At 38.8% G+C, this 19,032-nt stretch overlaps 1 pseudogene; it reads left to right on the top strand.

Moving 5' to 3' along the window:
• Positions 1-15,078: 15,078 nt before the first annotated feature.
• The window catches only part of LOC136151240 (chorionic somatomammotropin hormone 1-like), a 32,715-nt pseudogene continuing 28,761 nt past the window's right edge, over positions 15,079-19,032 (top strand).

Here is a 19,032-nt window from a genome sequence, read left to right as displayed (position 1 = left end):
GGTGAACAGATCACCAGCCCAGGTTGGATGCATGAGACAAGTGCTCAGGGCTGGTGCACTGGGAAGACCCAGAGGGATGGGATGGGGAGGGAGGGGGGATGGGGGATCAGGATGGGGAACACATGTAAATCCATGGTTGATTCATGTCAATGTATGGCAAAAACCACTACAATATTGTAAAGTAATTAGCCTCCAACTAATAAAAATAAATGGAAAAAATGCAATTATGGTTGTGTTTCTGCTCCTTGAACACTTGGATGGCTGTCTCTTGTCTTTAGAAGAAAGTTTACTTTCTTTTTCACTCTTCTTGCCCTTGATCTTGCCCTTGTCTGGGCTTCAGCTTCACTCCTGCCCTGTCTCCTCTCTTCTCTCTCCAGTCCAGCTATACCAGACCTTACCTGTTCCTTGAAAACACCGTCATTCTCCACCATCTTGCCTCTCTTGTTTCCCTTTGCCTAGAATTTTTCTTCCTATAATTTCCTCAGCTTCCTCCCATGTATCTTTTAGATTTTTAGCTTCTGCAGCAGTTCCTTGGACAGTGATTCCTAACTGTTAGACTAGGAGCCAAGTTCTTTTGACTTAGTTACCCTGCTCTGTGCTCTCACAATATTAATCCTTCCTGTTTCAGCATTTCTTCCAGATAGCCGTTTCTTGTTCAAATATCTGTATTTTCTACTAAAATATAAACTTACTGAAATCAGTGGCCTCACCTGTCCTGCTTATCTAAGTATGTTCATCCTGTAATGAAGAATCTGGTGCTGATGAATCATTCAGTAAACAGTTGTCAAATACAAAAAAAATTTTTTTAAAAAAACAGAAAATCAGAGAGGTTGAATCTCCTGCACTGAGTCATGCAAGTTATACCTCTGGCCACACCTGGATTAGAACCCATGTGTGTTTATCAAGAGAGTCCAGATTTCCCTCCGTTTTACTGCTTCCCTGTGGAAGGGCTGGTGTGACTCAAAAGGTTCATTCTTGCTTTTTCCTCTTTTCTGCCCTAGGAATAGTATTTTGGATTCAGTTTTAAATAATAGAAGGTTCCAAATTCCTTTTGATAATAGAACATATACTTTAAAATAATATTTTGAAAATTATAGGTGACTACTTAGTGATATATCTGCATGTTTTGAAAATTTATATAGTCTAGAATGTTCTTGTGAAACCTATCATAAACTAATTCAATTTTGATCTTGAATTTTACGCTAAAATTTAAAGTTATCTTTTTTATCATCTTCTAATCTTCCTTAAGTTTTCCCTGACAGGTGTGTTATAAATCATATTACTTGGGGATTACATATGCAATGCCAAGAGGATAGAGATAAGTTGCTGCCATATAACCGTATCTGTTTTTATCAATAAGGGGAGAAATTCATTTGTTGGCAAGCCTTTCGCATGTGGAAGGTGAATCTGGTTTCTGATTGTCAGTGATTATTTAATCTATGAAGTTTAATAACTCCCAGTCCAAAGAGTGGTGAGCAATAGAAGTGCAAACTTTGGCTTTAGTTTTGTTTAGGTTATTTCTGTTGATACTTGTAAACACCATTTTAGTTGTTAGCAATTTGCAAAGATTACAGATTGCCTGAAACCAAAGATAATGAGGGATGTACACACATCCCTTCATTTCTCCTTCCAGAATTTTTCAGGCATCTCTAATGAGATGAGAGTTTACTGAAGACACAGAAACAAAGATCTATGACTGGCTTATTATGGGTGAGTAGGTGTTTAAGTTTGCTTTAAATTTTCAGGAGTCATTGATTTTTGGTATGTGTTGCCTGGTGCTTACCTGCTTCTATTTGGTGCCAGTTTTACGCTGGAGGGAGGTTTAGGGACAGCAAGACCTTTTGGAATCCCATGAACCTCACTTTCTTATTGGTGAAAGTTTGAAAAACAGCAGCTGTGGAGATCTTTCCAACACAACTGGAATATTAGTGGAATTCATTTTTCTTGTTACCTGCATCCATTTTGTAACTTTGCATGGACACTTGATGATTTCCAAATTAATTTAGGCACCCATGATGTACAGTGTGTGGTGTTTATTGTGTCAGAGTAGCAGTGACAATCTTTGAAGGTTTGTTGTTTGATAGTGAATATTCAGCCCTGGGCCACTTCTCTTTGCTTATTAAACTAACCAGTTATGATTGCATTTGCAAACATGAGTGAGTTCAGAGGTTTCTTCAATCTCTCACTAACTCTTAAGAGGGAATTTTTTTAGGTACTGACCGTATAACTAGACATTTGAGAAACGCTGCAGTGTTTTAAATGACTTATGAAGGCAGAAGAAGATTTTCTTTTGAAGGTCACCTGAAAGATGAACTTGATTTTGACTATCTGCAATGGAATATTAAACCTTTGAGGTACTCAATGAGTTTCTCTGAGACAGAATAACTGTATAAGACTTTTTTTCTTTCATTAATTTGTATCTTTTGCAATTTTAGTACTAGGAGGAATATTCTTCAGTGGGACAAAAACACTGAAAGGGACAATTTCACTAAGCAATCAAGAACTAGCTTATTTTCAATTAAATAAAAATGCTGCATGCAATGCTCTTTACAGAGACTCTTGGTATGTTTCATAATTCGGTTCTTAAAAAGTATAACTATTTTTTTTAAAAAACAGAGAAATTTCTAAACTATGAATGCCAACTCTCCGGAAAAAATACCCACTGTGTTTCTACTGCATTGGTTTTCTTAACATTCTTAATTTGTTCAGTGGACAAATGATGTTACCCATAAGAATTATCAGATGTGTGCTCCCTGTAATAGACAATATTGTGTTTGAACCAAATCTGCCCTTTAAGGAAATCTGACAGTGAAGAGTCAGAAGAAAGGGTGTGTGTGAGTTGATCAAGAAAAGAATAATCGGAGCTATGAAGTTATTCATTGATTGTCTTTTATGACAACCACTGTAACCAGTTTTTCTCAGTATACTTTCCTGTAGATATAGAAATGAAATATTTTCATGCTACCACATATGGGGCAACTCTATACTGCTTCCTACCCCCATTTGAAACAGAAGATCTACAATTCTTGAGCAGGAATGGCAAGAAAACTCACCACTAGATTCTTGATTATTATTTAGGCTTTAATTAGGTAGCATATTTTCTGCCATCGCTGTGTAAGTGCCTCACATGTTGCAAATTTCTTTTGAACTCAGGCAGATGCTTATCAAGAAATCATTCATTTCTACCTAAACACTTTTGGGTGACAGATCAGTGCTTCTGATGATACCACAAGCAGTACTTTTACCAAATCCTAACGGTTAGCTTATATTTCATTATAAATGGGAAAGTGCCTTGAAGTTTCCCAAACCGTTCAATGTCATGATAATTGATAAAAAATCAACATCAATTTGGGATAACTGAGAACAGCCTTCAGATGGCTAGGCACTGAGATAATACTGTGACTGGGATAATCTTATATTAAAGACCTTTTTGTCAATATCACTCATGCTATAACACAGGAGGTAATTTATAATGTTTAAATATATGCTGCAAACACCTTTTTGGATAAAACATTGCAATATTTAGTCCATGGGATACAAATAAGTGAAATACATATATTCTACCCTAAAAGGCTCTGTAGTCTTCTTGAGAAAACACCACATATAATGAGGGGGGGGGGGGAACACCCTTCATAGAATGTATTCTTAACAATCACAGATGATTTTAGATTTGAAAGAGACTTTATAGTCTTTTTTTATAACATTTACTGATTTATTTTTGGCTGTGCTATGTCTTCATTGCTGCTTGGGCTTCATTGCTGCTTGGGACTACTCTTGGTTGCAGTGTGCAGGCTTCTCATGGCAGTGGTTTCTCTTGTTGTGGAGCACAGTTTCTAGGCTCGTGGGCTTCAGTAGTTGCAGTTCCAGGGCTCTAGAATGCAGGCTCAACTGTTGTGGCACAAGGGCTTATAGTTGCTCCTTGCCACATGGGATCTTCCCAGACCAGGAATCAAACCTGTGTCTCCTGCATCAGTGGTAGATTCTTACCACTGAGCCACAAGGGGGCCCTGTGATCTTTCAAATCAAGGTCCTCTGCAGTGTCTTTCATGGAACACTGGCACATATGAACTTTTACACAAGTTATCCCCACTTAGTTAACTCCTGAAGGGATGCCTTTTTCTCGTCTAAAACATAAATTTCGGTGCCAACAGCTGGCTGAATAGCGACCCCAGGGCTGGGGGGCCTCTGAAACCATCCCATTGCTGCTCCCTCCAAGTGAGTTAACACTCAGCGGAGACTGTTTTGTTAGTCCTCATACTTGTTAATGCCCATGGTGCTTGCTATTGTAATTATATAATGTAATGATCCTAATAACATGTGGATAATAACTATCTGCTTGCATTGCAGGAGACCTCGGTTTGATTCTTCGGTCAGGAATATCTGCTTGAGAAGGGGTAGGCTACCCACTCCAGTGTTCTTGGAGTTCCCTTATGGCTCAGGTGGTAAAGAATCTGCCTGCAATATGGGAGACCTGGGTGTGATCCCTGGGTTGGGAAGATCCCCTGGAGAAGGGAAAGGCTACCCACTGTAGTATTCCGGCCTGGAGAATTCAATGGACTGTATAGTCCATGGGGTCACAAAGAGTCCAGCACGACTGAGCTGGTGATGGTGTTGGTGATGCACAGGGAAGTTGGTGATGTACAAGGAAGACTGCCATGCTGCAGTTTGTGGGGTTGCAAAGAGTCGGATATGACTGAGTGACTGAACTGAAATGAATGACTTGTAAGTGTGATGGGAGCAATTTCAATAAAAACAAAAATGAAAAAAATATTGGTAAGACCCTTGAGTCTAAAAACATTACTATCCAATTAGGAATGATCTATGACATGTAAACAGAAAAAAATTAAAGTTTAGGCATCTGTACTCATTTTTTCCCCCAGTGTTTATATACTATTTTATTTTACAAAACTGAATGTAGTAATTATAGATGATGTGTAATAATTTTGACTTTTGAACAAAAGACAGAGGAGGAAGTTGGAAACTACTAAATGGGCATAACCAAAAGAGGCCATGGCCACATAGAAGAGATGCATCAGAAAATAAATATATCTAAAGGACTTTTTCATTTAACAACAACAACAATAAAAAAAAAACTACTGGTGCAATCCTTTGGTTAAGGAGGCTTCTACTGCTAACCGTAGCATCCTCTGGGATAATCAGGATGTTTGTTTGCATAGTTCAGGATCTGATAACTTCTGCAGCAAACTATTATGCTCTGAGACATTTCTTCTCTCAAAAGTTTCTGTTGCTTTCTCTGCAAGTGACCCGAGAGTATCAAGATTAAGAAAAGGTAGGTTTAAAACAAACTGTTGGGTTCTCTGTTTCTTCAGTCATGTTTGACTCTTTGACTCGATGGACTGTAACCCACCAGGCTTCTATGTTCATGGGATTTCCCAGGCAAGAAAGCTGGGTTGGGTTGCCATTTCCTTCTCCAGTGGATCTTGCCAACCTAGGGACTGAAGCTGCATCTCCTTCACTGGCAGGCAGATTCTTTACCACCTAGCCCACTGGGAAACCCAGTTTTAGTGTACATGCCAACAAATGAGCAAGCTCAGTCTTCCATTCTTGTTTGGCCATGGTTAAGCAACCCAAAAGTATATTTGAGAGATGTGGTTTTCCTATAGGTATATTCAAATCCATGTGGTAATATTCTGAATATTACATTTTTATCAAAGAAAGTAATTATGTATCTAATTTTGTCTTTCTTACAAAGGCAAGTTCCTATGCCTCACTATAAGAAATGTTTTTATTAGGGAAAATGAAAACTTAGATATGTCTATTTTTTAAAATTAATTTACTTGTATTAATTGGAGGTTAACTGCTTTACAATACTGTAGTGGTTTTTGCAATACATTGACATGAATTAGCCATGGGTGTACATGTATCCCCCACCCTGAAACCCTCTTCCAACTCCTTCCCCATCCCATCCCTCAGGCTTGTCCCAGTGCACTGACTTTGAGTGCCCTGTTTCATGCATCGAACTTGGACTGGTGATCTATTTCACATATGGTAATATACATGTTTCAATGCTATTCTCTCAAATCATCCCACCCTTGCCTTCTCCCACAGAGTCCAAAAGTCTGTTCTTACTATCTGTATCTTTTTTGCTGTCTCACTTATAGGGTCATCATTATCATCTTTCTAAAGTCCATACACACACACACACACACACACACACACACTGTATTAGTGTTTTTCTTTCTGACTTACTTCACTCTGTATAATACACTCCAGTTTCATCCATCTCATTAGAACTGATTCAAATATGTTCTTTTTAATAGTTGAGTAATACTCCATTGTGCATATGTACCACAGCTTTCTTATCCATTCATCTCCCAATGGGCATCTAGGTTGCTTCCATGTCCTAGCTATTGTAAACAGTGGTGTGATGAACACTGGGTACACGTGTCTCTTTCAATTCTGGTTTCCTCACTGTGTATGCCCAGCAGTGGGATTGCTGGGTTGTCAGTTCAGTTCAGTTTGTCAGTCCTGTCTGACTCTTTGTGATCCATGGACTGCAGCATGCCAGGCCTCCCTGTCTATCACCAACTCCCAGAGATTACTCAAACTCACGTCTATTGAGTCAGTGATGCCATCCAACCATCACATCCTCTGCTGGGTTATATGGCATCTCTATTTACAGTTTTTAAAGGAATCTCCATACTGTTCTTCTTAGTGGCTGTACTAGTTTGCATTCCCACCAACAGTGCAAGAGGGTTCTCTTTTCTCTGTGCCCTCTCCAACATTTATTGTTTGTACACATTTTGATAGCAGCCATTCTGACTAGCATGAGATGGTAACTCATTGTGGTTTTGGTTTACATTTCTCTGATAATGAGTGATGTTAAGTACCTTTCCATGTATTTGTTAGCCATCTGTATGTCTTCTTGAAGAAATATCTGTTTAGTTCTTTGGCCCATTTTTTTTTTTTTTTTCCCTAGCTCATTTTATTTCCATAAGCTCTATGTTGCTAGTTTGTTTATTTATTTATTTTTATTTTATTTTATTTTATTTTTTTAATTTTATTTTATTAGTTGGAGGCCAATTACTTCACAACATTTCAGTGGGTTTTGTCATACATTGACACGAATCAGCCATTGAGTTACACGTATTCCCCATCCCAATCCCCCCTCCCACCTCCCTCTCCACCCGACTCCTCTGGGTCCTCCCAGTGCACCAGGCCCAAGCACTCGTCTCATGCATCCCACCTGGGCTAGTGATCTGATTCACCATAGATAGTATACATGCTGTTCTTTTGAAACATCCCACCCTCACCTTCTCCCACGGAGTTCAAAAGTCTGTTCTGTACTTCTGTGTTTCTTTTTCTGTTTTGCATATAGGGTTATTGTTACCATCTTTCTAAATTCCGTATATATGTGTTAGTATGCTGTAATGTTCTTTATCTTTCTGGCTTACTTCACTCTGTATAATGGGCTCCAGTTTCATCCATCTCATTAGAACTGATTCAAATGAATTCTTTTTAATGGCTGAGTAATATTCCATGGTGTATATGTACCACAGCTTCCTTATCCATTCATCTGCGGATGGGCATCTACGTTGCTTCCATGTCCTGGCTATTATAAACAGTGCTGCGATGAACATTGGGGTGCACGTGTCTCTTTCAGATCTAGTTTCCTCGGTGTATATGCCCAGAAGTGGTATTGCTGGGCCATATGGCAGTTCTATTTCCAGTTTTTTAAGAAATCTCCACACTGTTTTCCATAGTGGCTGTACTAGTTTGCATTCCCACCAACAGTGTAAGAGGGTTCCCTTTTCTCCACACCCTCTCCAGCATTTATTGCTTGTAGACTTTTGGATAGCAGCCATCCTGACTGGCGTGTAATGGTGCCTCATTGTGGTTTTGATTTGCATTTCTCTAATAATGAGTGATGTTGAGCATCTTTTCGTGTGTTTGTTAGCCATCTGTATGTCTTCTTTGGAGAAATGTCTGTTTAGTTCTTTGGCCCATTTTTTGATTGGGTCATTTATTTTTCTGGAATTGAGCTTCAGGAGTTGCTTGTATATTTTTGAGATTAATCCTTTGTCTGTTTCTTCATTTGCTATTATTTTCTCCCAATCTGAGGGCTGTCTTTTCACCTTACTTATAGTTTCCTTTGTAGTGCAAAAGCTTTTAAGTTTCATTAGGTCCCATTTGTTTATTTTTGCTTTTATTTCCAATATTCTGGGAGGTGGGTCATAGAGGATCCTGCTGAGATTTATGTCAGAGAGTGTTTTGCCTATGTTCTCCTCTAGGAGTTTTATAGTTTCTGGTCTTACATTTAGATCTTTAATCCATTTTGAGTTTATTTTTGTGTATGGTGTTAGAAAGTGTTCTAGTTTCATTCTTTTACAAGTGGTTGACCAGTTTTCCCAGCACCACTTGTTAAAGAGGTTGTCTTTTTTCCATTGTATATCCTTGCCTCCTTTGTCAAAGATAAGGTGTCCCTAGGTTCGTGGATTTATTTCTGGGCTTTCTATTCTGTTCCATTGATCTATATTTCTGTCTTTGTGCCAGTACCATACTGTCTTGATGACTGTGGCTTTGTAGTAGAGTCTGAAGTCAGGGAGGGTGATTCCTCCAGTTCCATTCTTCTTTCTCAAGATTACTTTGGCTATTCGTGGTTTTCTGTATTTCCATACAAATTGTGAAATTATTTGTTCTAGTTCTGTGAAAAATACCGTTGGTAGCTTGATAGGGATTGCATTGAATCTATAGATTGCTTTGGGTAGAATAGCCATTTTGACAATATTGATTCTTCCAATCCATGAACACGGTATGTTTCTCCATCTGTGTCCTCTTTGATTTCTTTCATCAGTGTTTTATAGTTTTCTATGTACAGGTCTTTTGTTTCTTTAGGTAGATATACTCCTAAGTATTTTATTCTTTTTGTTGCAATGGTGAATGGTATTGTTTCCTTAATTTCTCTTTCTGTTTTCTCATTGTTAGTGTATAGAAATGCAAGGGATTTCTGTGTATTAATTTTATATCCTGCAACTTTACTATATTCGTTGATGGCCCATTTTTTGATTGGGTTGTTTATTTTCCTGGTATTGAACTGCATGAACTGCTTGTATATTTTTGAGATTAACTCGTTGTCAGTTGCTTCATATGCTATTATTTTCTCCCATTATGAAGGTTTTCTTTACACCTTGCTTATAGATTCCTTCACTGTGCAAAAGTTTTAAAATTTAATTAGGTCCCATTTTTTAATTTTTGCTTTTATATACATTACTCTGGGAGGTGGGTCATAGAGGATCCTGCTGTGATTTACATCAGAGAGTGTTTTGCCTATGTTTTCCTCTAGGAGTTTTATAATTTCTGGTCTTACATTTAGATCTTTAATCTGTTTTGAATTTATTTTTGTGTATGGTGTTAGAAAGTGTTCTAGTTTCATTCTTTTATAGATGGTTGACAAGTTTTCCCAGCACTACTTGTTAAAGAGATTGTCTTTTCTCCATTGTATATTATTGCCTCCTTTGTCAAAGATAAGTGTCCATAGGTGCATTGATTTATCACTGGGCTTTCCATTTTGTTCCATTGATCTATAATTCTGTCTTTGTGCCAGTACCATACTGTCTTGAAGACTGTATCTTTGTAGTATAATCTGAAGTCAGGCAGGTTGATCCTCCCATTCCATTCTTCTTTCTCAAGATTGCTTTGGTTATTCGAGGTTTGTTGTATTTCCATACAAATTATGAAATTATTTGTTCTAGTTCTATGAAAATTACTGTTGATACCTTGATAGGGATTGCACTGAATCTATAGATTTCTTTGGTTAGTATACTCATTTTCACTATATTGATTCTTCTGTTCCACAAACATGGTATATTTCTCCATTTATTTGTGTCATCTTTGATTTCTTTCATCACTGTTCTATAGTTCTATATATAGGTCTTGTTTCTTTAGGTAGATTTATTCCTAAGTATTTTATTCTTTTTGTTGCAATGGTGAATGGAACTGTTTCCTTACTTTCTCTTTCTGTTTTCTCATTGTTAGTGTATAGGATTGCAAGGGATTTATGTTTGTTAATTTTATATCCTATAAATTTACTATATTCATTGATTAGCTCTAGTAGTTTTCTGGTGGTGTCTTTAAGGTTTTGTATGTTCAGTTCAGTTCAGTCACTCAGTCGTGTCCGACTCGTTACCACCCCATGAACTGCAGCACGCCAGTCTTCCCTGTCCATCACCAACTCCCAGAGTCCACCCAAACCCATGTCCATCGAGTCAGTGATGCCATCCAGCCATCTCATCCTCTGTCATCCCCTTCTCCTCCTGACCTCAATCTTTCCCAGCATCAGGGTCTTTTCAAATGAGTCAACTATTCATATCAGGTGGCCAAAGTACTGGCGTTTCAGCTTCAACATCAGTCCTTCTAATGAACACCCAGGACTGATCTCCTTTAGGATGGACTGGTTGGATCTCCTTGCAGTCCAAGGGACTCTCAAGAGTCTTCTCCATCACCATAGTTCAAAAGCATCAGTTCTTCGGTGCTCAGCTTCCTTTATAGTCCAACTCTCAAGGATCATATCATCTGCAAACTGTGAGAGTTTTACTTCTTTTCCAATCTGAATTCCTTTTATTTCTTCTTCTTGTCTGATTGCTGTGGCTAAAAGTAACAAAACTATATTGAGTAGTAGTGGTGAGAGTGGGTACCCTTATTTTGTTCCTGACTTTGGGGAAATGCTTTCAATTTTTCACCATTGAGGATAATGTTTGCTGTTGGTTTATCATATATAGCTTTGATTATGTTGAGGTATATCCCTTTTATGCCTGATTTCTGGAAGGTTTTTATCATAAAAGGATGTTGAATTTTGTCAAAGGCTTCCTCTGCATCTATTAAGATAATCATTTGGTTTTTATCTTTCAATTTGTTAACATGGTGTATCATATTGATTGATTTGAGAATATTGAATCTTTGCATCCCTGGGATAAAGCCCACTTGGTCATGGTGTATGATCATTTTGATATATTGTTGAATTCTGCTAGAATTTTGTTGAGGATTTTTGCATCTATGTTCATCAGTGATATTGGCCTGTAGTTTTCTTTTATTATGACATCTTTGTCTGCTTCTGGTATTAGGGTGATGGTGACCTCATAGTTTGGCAGTTTACCTTCCTCTGAAATTTTCTGGAAGAGCTTGAGTAGGATTGGTGTTAGCTCTTCTCTAAATTTTTGGTAGAATTCAACTGTGAAGCCATTTGGTCCTGAGCTTTTGTTTGTTGGAAGATTTTTTATTACAGTTTCAATTTCTGCACTTGTGATGAGTCTGTTAAGATTTTCTGTTTCTTCCTGGTTCAGTTTTGGAAGGTTTTACTTTTCAAAGAGTTCATCCATTTCTTCCAAGTTGTCCGTTACAATTTCATATAGTTACTGATAGTAGTCTCTTATGATCCTTTGTATTTCTGTGTTGTCTGTTGTAATTTCTCCGTTTTCATTTCTAGTTTTGTTGATTTGATCCTTCTCCCTTTTTTTTCTTGGTGAATATGGCTAGTGGTTTGTCTATTTTATTTATCTTCTCAAAGAAACCAGCCTTTACTTTTGTTGATTTTTGCTATAGTCTCCTTTGTTTCTTTTTCATTTATTTCTGCCTTAATTTTTATGATTTCTTTCCTTCTACTAACCCTGGGGTTCTTCATTTCTTCTTTATCTAGTTACTTTAGGTATAAAGTTAGGTCATTTGTTTGATTTTTCTCTTGTTTCCTGAGGTAAGCTTGTATTGCTAAGAACCTTCCCCTTAGCACTGCTTTTTACTGAATTCCATATAGGTTTTGGGTTGTCTTGTTTTCATTTTCATTTGTTTCTATGCATATTTTGATTTCTTCTGCAATTTGTTGGTCAGCAAAAGTGTGTTTTTAGCCTCCATGTGTTTGTATTTTTAATAGTTTTTTTTCCCCCCATGGCAACCCACTCCAGTATTCTTGCCTGGAAAATCCCATGGATGGAGAAGTCAGGTAGGCTACAGTCCATGGGGTCGCAAAAAGTTGGACACGACTGAGCGACTTCACTTTCACTTTTCTTTTATATCTAATCTTACTGCAATGTGATCAGAAAAGATGCTTGAAATGATTTCAATTTTTTTGAACTTACCAAGGCTATATTTATGGCTCATGATGTGGTCTATCCTGGAGAATGTTCTGTGTGCACTTGAGAAAATGGTGAAATTCACTGTTTTGGGGTGAAATGTCCTATTGGTATCAATTAGGTCTGATTGGTAGACAGCATATATAGGAGTCTTGTTTTTGTATCCATTCAGCCAGTCTTTGTCTTTTGGTTAGGGCATTCAACCCATTTACATTTAAGGTAATTATTGATAAGTGTGATCCTGTTGACATTTATTTTGTTGTTTTGGGTTCGAGTTTATAAAACTTTTTTGTGTTTCCTGTCTGGAGAAGACCCTTTAGCATTTGTTGAAGAGCTGGTTTGGTGTTGCTGAACTCTATCAGCTTTTGCTTGTCTAGAAAGCTTTTGATTTCTCCTTCATGTTTGAATGAGATACTTGCTGGGTATAGTAATCTGGGTTGTAGGTTATCCTCTTTCATCACTTTAAGTATGTCGTGCCATTCCCTTCTGGCATGAAGAGTTTCTATTGAAAGATTAACTGTTATAGGGATCCCTTTGTGTGTTATATATTGCTTTTCCCTTGTTGCTTTTAATATTTGCTCTTTGTGTTTGATCTTCATTAGTTTGATTACTATGTGTCTTGGGCTGTTTCACCTTGGGTCTAATCTGTTTGGGACTCTCTGGGCTTCTTGGACGTGGGTGGCTATTTCCTTCCCCATTTGGGGGAAGTTTTCAACTATTATCTCCAAAAGAATTTTCTCATATCCTTTCTTTTCTTTTTGTCTATTTCTTCTGGGACTCCTATGATTCGAATGTTGGGACATTTAACATTGTCCCAGATGTCTCTGAGGTTGTCCTCATTTCTTTTAACTCTTTTTTCTTTTTTTCTCTCTGTTTCATTTATTTCCACCATTCTATCTTCCACCTCATTCATCCTATATTTTGCCTCAGTCATTCTACTGTTGGTTCCTTCCAGAGTGCTTTTGATCTCAGCTATTGCATTATTCATTATCAATTGACACTTTATAAAATTTCTTCTAGGTCCTTGTTAAACATTTCTTGCATCTTCTCAATCATTTTCTCTAGTCTATTCATTTGTAACTCCAGTCTGTTTTCAGGATTTTGGATCATCTTTACTATCATTATTCTGAATTCTTTTTCAGGTAGACTTCCTATCTCCTCCTCTTTTGTTTGGTTTGGTGGGCATTTATCATGTTCCTTTACCTGCTAAATATTTCTGTGCCTTTTCATATTGTTTAGATTGCTGTGTTTGGGGTGGCCTTTCTGTAGGCTGGAAGTTTGTGGTTCCTTTTTTATTGTGGAGGTTGCTCCCTGTGGTTGGGGTTGGACTAGTGGCTTGTCAAGGTTTCCTGGTTAGGGAAGCTTGCATCTGTGTTCTGGTGGGTAGAGCTGGATCTCTTCTGTCTGAAGTACAATGAAGTGTCCAGTAGCGGGTTTTGGGATGTCTATGGGTGTGGCTTCACTTTGGGCAGCCTGTATTTTAATGCTCAATGCTGTGTTCCTGCATTGCTGGAGAATTAACATGGTGTGTCTTGCTCTGGAACTTGTTGGCTTTTGGGTGGAGCTTGGTTTCAGTGTAGGTTTGGAGGCCTTTGGATGAGGTCTTTTCAAATAATGTTCCCTGGAATCAGGAGTTTTCTGGTGTTCTCAAGTTCTGGATTTAAGCCTCCTTCCTCTGGCTTTCAGTTTTATTCTTACAATAGCCTCAAGACTTTTCCATCCATACAGCATAGATGATAAAACATCTAGGTTAATGGTGAAAAGATTCTCCACAGTGAAGAACACCCAGTGAGGTTCACAGAGATACATGACAAAGAGAAGAGGGAAGAGGGAGATAGAGGTGACCAGGAGGAGAAAGGGGGGGAATCAAAAGGGGAGAGACCAGTCTACCCAGTAATCAGTTCCCTAAGTATTCTCCACAGCCCAGAACATGCAGAAAGATTCACAAAGTTAAGTAGAGAGGAAAAGGGGAAGGGAGGAGATAGAGTTGACCTGAGAGAGAAAAGTTAGAGTCAAAAGGGAGAGAGCAATCAAGCTAGTAATCACACACCTACATGAAAATGGATACTGAAAATTAGATTCTTAAAGGTACAAGATAGATAAAAAAAAACCAAAGAGCAAATATTGAAAACCTGGAGTAGAGGTTAGACTCAAAACAATAGAGTATTTTAAGTACAAAGCAAAATGAATCACAAAAATTATAAAAAATTTATATATGAAATTTGCTTTAAAAATAGAATCTTTTTTTGCAAGGTAATAGTAGGTTTAAAAGTGAAAAATAAAGGAGTAATAAAGAGCTTAAAAATAAAAAATAATAATAATAGTAAAAACATACCTAAGAATTTCTCTGGAGATGTTGTGGGCAGTATGGGGTCAGTTCAGTTTCAGATAGTTCTTTGTTACAGCTTGTACTTCTTAAGGTCTATAGGCCCCTCCAATACTTAGTCAATGTTAAGTACAGGGTTTTAATCTGTTGCACCTGTCACTTCCAAAACATTTCCCTCTTCTTTCTTATTTTGGCTTCCTCTGTTTGCCCATCTCTGCTGTGTCTAATTTCTTCCCTTACACAAGGGGGCGAAGGTGATCACTTATTTAGGCTTACTTGTTCAGTTGTGTTGTAGGGAGGGAGGAACACTGAAAACAAATATCACTGGTATGTGTGTAGAGTGCTTGCAGTGTGTGGACCACACTGGGTTTATCCCAGCTCATGGTGGCCTATGCCTTCTCGATCTACACTGCTCAGGCTCCAGGTTCCTCTTCAGGGGTACTATCTGAAGTGGGCCCTGTGTTTTTTGCCCTTTCTAGGTCCTAGCAGCTCAGGTGACCAGGTGCTTGGTGAGCATATGTCCCAGGTGGGCTGTGTGTTTTGATCACCTCCCCCCGCCCCGGCTGCTTGGTGTCCTGGGTGTGCAGCTAGAGTTGTGTCCCAGGTGTGCCGCTGGAGCACCATCTCAGGTGTGCCCGTGTGTCTCTGCTGGGGAACTGATCTCAGGCTATGGCCATCCTGGTACATGTCAACCGTCCAGGATCCCAGGCAGACGTGGTTAGCAACTGGGAGCCTGCTCACAGTTTGGTGGAGGATGTTGTCCCTGGGGCTGAGGTTGCCCCTTGCCTTCTGACTGTGGCTATCACATACCTGCCTGCCTGCCTCAGGTGGCAGCGGCGGTTGGAGGAGGGGGCAGTCCGCAGCAAGCTGGTCCTCCTTTGGTATTCGCTCAGTCCTCAATCTGTGAGTCAGCCAGGCTGTGCATTAAGTTAGAGCCTGTCACAGGAAAGTTCTCTTTTTTTCTCTCTGGCTGCCCCACAGTTTGTGTTGTTATCTCATGTTAGCTCCCCCAGATTGTCCTCAAGGCATTCAGGCCCAGTCCTTACCTTAACCATGAAACCTGCACCTCCCTGTCCTGCCTCCTCTTGCTGGTAGCAGACAAGAGCATCTGGGCAACTTCTCTGCTGGGAGTTGCCATTAGGTGTGTATTCTGTGTTTTTGTTTTTTGTTTTTTCCTCCCAGTAATGTTGCCCTCTGAGATTCCAAAACTCCCCACAGACTTGCTGGTGAGAGGGTTTCCTGCTGTTTGGAAACCTCTTCTCCTTCGCTACTCCCTCCCCAGGTTGAGTCTCCACCCCTAATTCTTCTGACTCTCTTTTTGTTTTCTATATTTTGTCCTACCTCCTTTTGAAGAGAATGGGCTGCCTTTCTGGATGCCTGGTGTTCTGCCAGTGTTCAGAAGTTGTTTTGTGGAAGTTGTTCAGCATTCAGATGATCTTTTGATGAATTTGTGGGAGAGAGAGTGGTCTCCCCATCCTATTCCTCTGCCGTCTTGGGGCTGTCCTCCTGAATTAAACATAAAACCTTTTGCACAATGAAGGAAATTATAAGCAAGGTAACAAGACAGCTTTCAGAATGGGAGAAAATAATAGCAAACGGAGCAACTGACAAAGAATTAATCTCAAAAATACACAAGCAACTCATGCAGCTCAATACCAGAAAAATAAATAACATAATCACAAAATGGGCCAAAGAACTAAATAGACATTTCTGCAAAGACATACATATGGCTAACAAACACATAAAAAGAAGTTCAACATCACTTATTATCAGAGAAATGCAAATCAAAGCCATAATGAGGTACCATCTCATGTTGGTCAGAATGGCCTTATCAAAATGTCTACAAACAATAAATGTTGGAGAGGGTGTGGAGAAAAGGAAACTTTCTTACACTGTTGGTGGGAATGCCAACTAGTCCAGACACTATGGAGAACAGTATGGAGATTCCTTTAAAAACTGGAAACAGAACTGCCATACAACCCAGCAATTCCACTGCTGGGCATACACACTGAGGAAACCAAAAGTGAAAGAGACACATTACCCCAATGTTCATTGTAGTACTGTTTACAATAGCTAGGACATGAAAGCAACCTAGATGTCCATTGGGAGATGAATAGATAAGAAAGCTGTAGTACATATACACAATGGAAAATTACTCAGCTATTAAAAAAACTCATTTGACTCAGTTCTAATGAGGCAGATGAAATTGGAGCATATTATTCAGAGTAAGGTAATTCAGGAAAAACAAACACCAATACAGTGTATTAATGCATATATATGGAATTTAGAAAGATGGTAATGACCCTATATGAGAGACAGCAAAAGAGATACAGATAGTAAGAAGAGATTTTTGGACTCTGTGGGAGAAGGCAAGGGTGGGATGATTTGAGAGAATAGCATTGAAACATGTATATTACCATATGTGAAATAGATCACCAGTCCAAGTTTGATGCATGAAACATGGCACTCAAAGCTGGTGCACTGGGACAATCCTGAGGGATGGGATGGGGAGGGAATCAGGATGGGGTTTCAGGGTGGAGGATACATGTACACCCATGGCTGATTCATGTCAATATACAGGAAAAAACACTACTATATTGTAAAGTAATTAGCCTACAATTAAAATAAATAAATAAATTTAAAAAACAAATAGAAATGGAAGGGCTAACAGTTTCTTCCCAGGGGATAAGGACACTTATTTTTATGGCTACTGGACTAATGAATTCTGAATGTACACACATAATTATACCACAGTTATTTAACTATCATAATAAATAAATTTCTTTTACATATAACTTCAATCCAAGTTCTCAGAATACCACAAGGGGCCAAGAATAAAATTAAATGTGAATAAATTTTCATATGCATATGTAAAATTTTGTAAGCTCAATTAAGTAATCATCATTAGTTCTTTTATTATTCCATCAATTCATCTACTGCTACATAATCCAAACTCTACAATAGATTTCTTTTTTACAAAGGTTTAAATCTCAAGTCATAATAAAAGCAGAACAATGGCCTAGAAGAATAAATATAGTATTGTATGGGTATCATTATACATATCCATTTGTAAGGAAAATTAATGAAAAAAATACATAAGACTTACAGTTTGCTGAAACAGAAAGTGTACTTAGTCAGAGCTGAATATACATGTCACCTAGAATAAATACTTTATCAGCTTCCCATGACTTCTAAAGAAAAGGACTGCATGACTTTCTTTTCCAGCCTACTGTGGACTCCTTTCTGTTTTCCTCCTCAACTTCCCTCACTGAAATCTCTTCCCTAGGTTATAAAACACACCTTGGGCTTCTGGTTCAGGCAAGATGGACTTGATCTCTTTGAGCCCACTCCTCTGTCTGTTTTGGAAATAAGAAGGGACCACAAAGGATACCTTTTATAGTAGGCAAGAAGAAGGTGAACTATTTTAGGGCCTGAAGACTGGAAGAGTCACTTGATGAAAATGAAAGAGGAGAGTGAAAAAGTTGACTTAAAACTCAACATTCAGAAAACTAAGATAATGGCATCTGGTGATATCACTTCATAGCAAATAGATGGGGAAACAGTGGAAGCAGGGGCTGACTTTATTTTTGGGAGCTCCAAAATCACTGCAGATGGTGAGTGAAACCCTGAAATTAAAAGACACTTGATCCTTGGAAGAAAAGTTATGACCAACCTAGACAGCATATTAAAAAGCAGAGGCATTACTATGCCAACAAAGGTCTATCTTTTTTCCAGTAGTCATGTATGGATGTGAGAGTTGGACTATAAAGAAAGTTGAGTGCCGAAGAATTGATGTTTTTGAATTGTGGTGTTGGAGAAGACTCTTGAGAGTTCCTTGGACTACAAGGAGACCCAACCTGTTCGTCCTAAAGGAAATCAGTCCTGAATATTCATTGGAAGGACTGATGCTAAAGCTGAAGCTCCAATACTTTGGCCACCAGATGTGAAGAACTGACTCATTGGAAAAGACCCTGATGCTGGGAAAGATTGAAGGCAGGAGGAGAAGGGGATGACCGAGGATGAGATGTTTGGATGGCATCATAGACTCAATGGACATGAGTGAGTAAACTCCAGGAGTTGGTGATGGACAGGGAGGCCTGGCGGGCTGCAGTTCATGGGGTCACAAAGAGCTGGACGCACCTGAACAACTGAACTGAACTGAACTGGAAGAGCCAGACAGCAGCACCTAACAGAAGACAACCCAGACCCAACATTCCTGACCTCCAACCTATCATCAGAAGGCAGCCTGAGTAGGGCCATTTCTCCCCAGGAATAAATGTTGAAGGAATACAGGTGGTCGTTTAGTCCCTAAGTTGTGTCTGACTTTTTGTGACACTGTACTGTAGCCCACCAGCTTTCTCTGTCCATGGGATTCTCCAGGCAAGAATACTGGAGTGGGTTCTCATGCCCTCCTCCAGGGAACCTTGCCCTGGGAAGGGGATCAAAGCCTCATCTCTTATACTTCCTCATTGACAGGTGGGTTGTTAACCACTAGCACCATGTGGGAAGTTTGACTTAAGCAATAACATATCATTAATCACCTAACCTACAAATGGTCTAAATATACTGATCAAAAGACAGAGTTGGCAGAGTGAATTAAAAAAAAAGCATGAAACATTATAG

This window comes from Muntiacus reevesi, chromosome 20, assembly GCF_963930625.1.
Source record: "Muntiacus reevesi chromosome 20, mMunRee1.1, whole genome shotgun sequence".
In the NCBI taxonomy this organism is placed as follows: Eukaryota; Metazoa; Chordata; class Mammalia; order Artiodactyla; family Cervidae; genus Muntiacus; species Muntiacus reevesi.
Note: the sequence above shows the minus strand (reverse complement) of the source record. Positions and strands in the feature narration are given on the sequence as shown.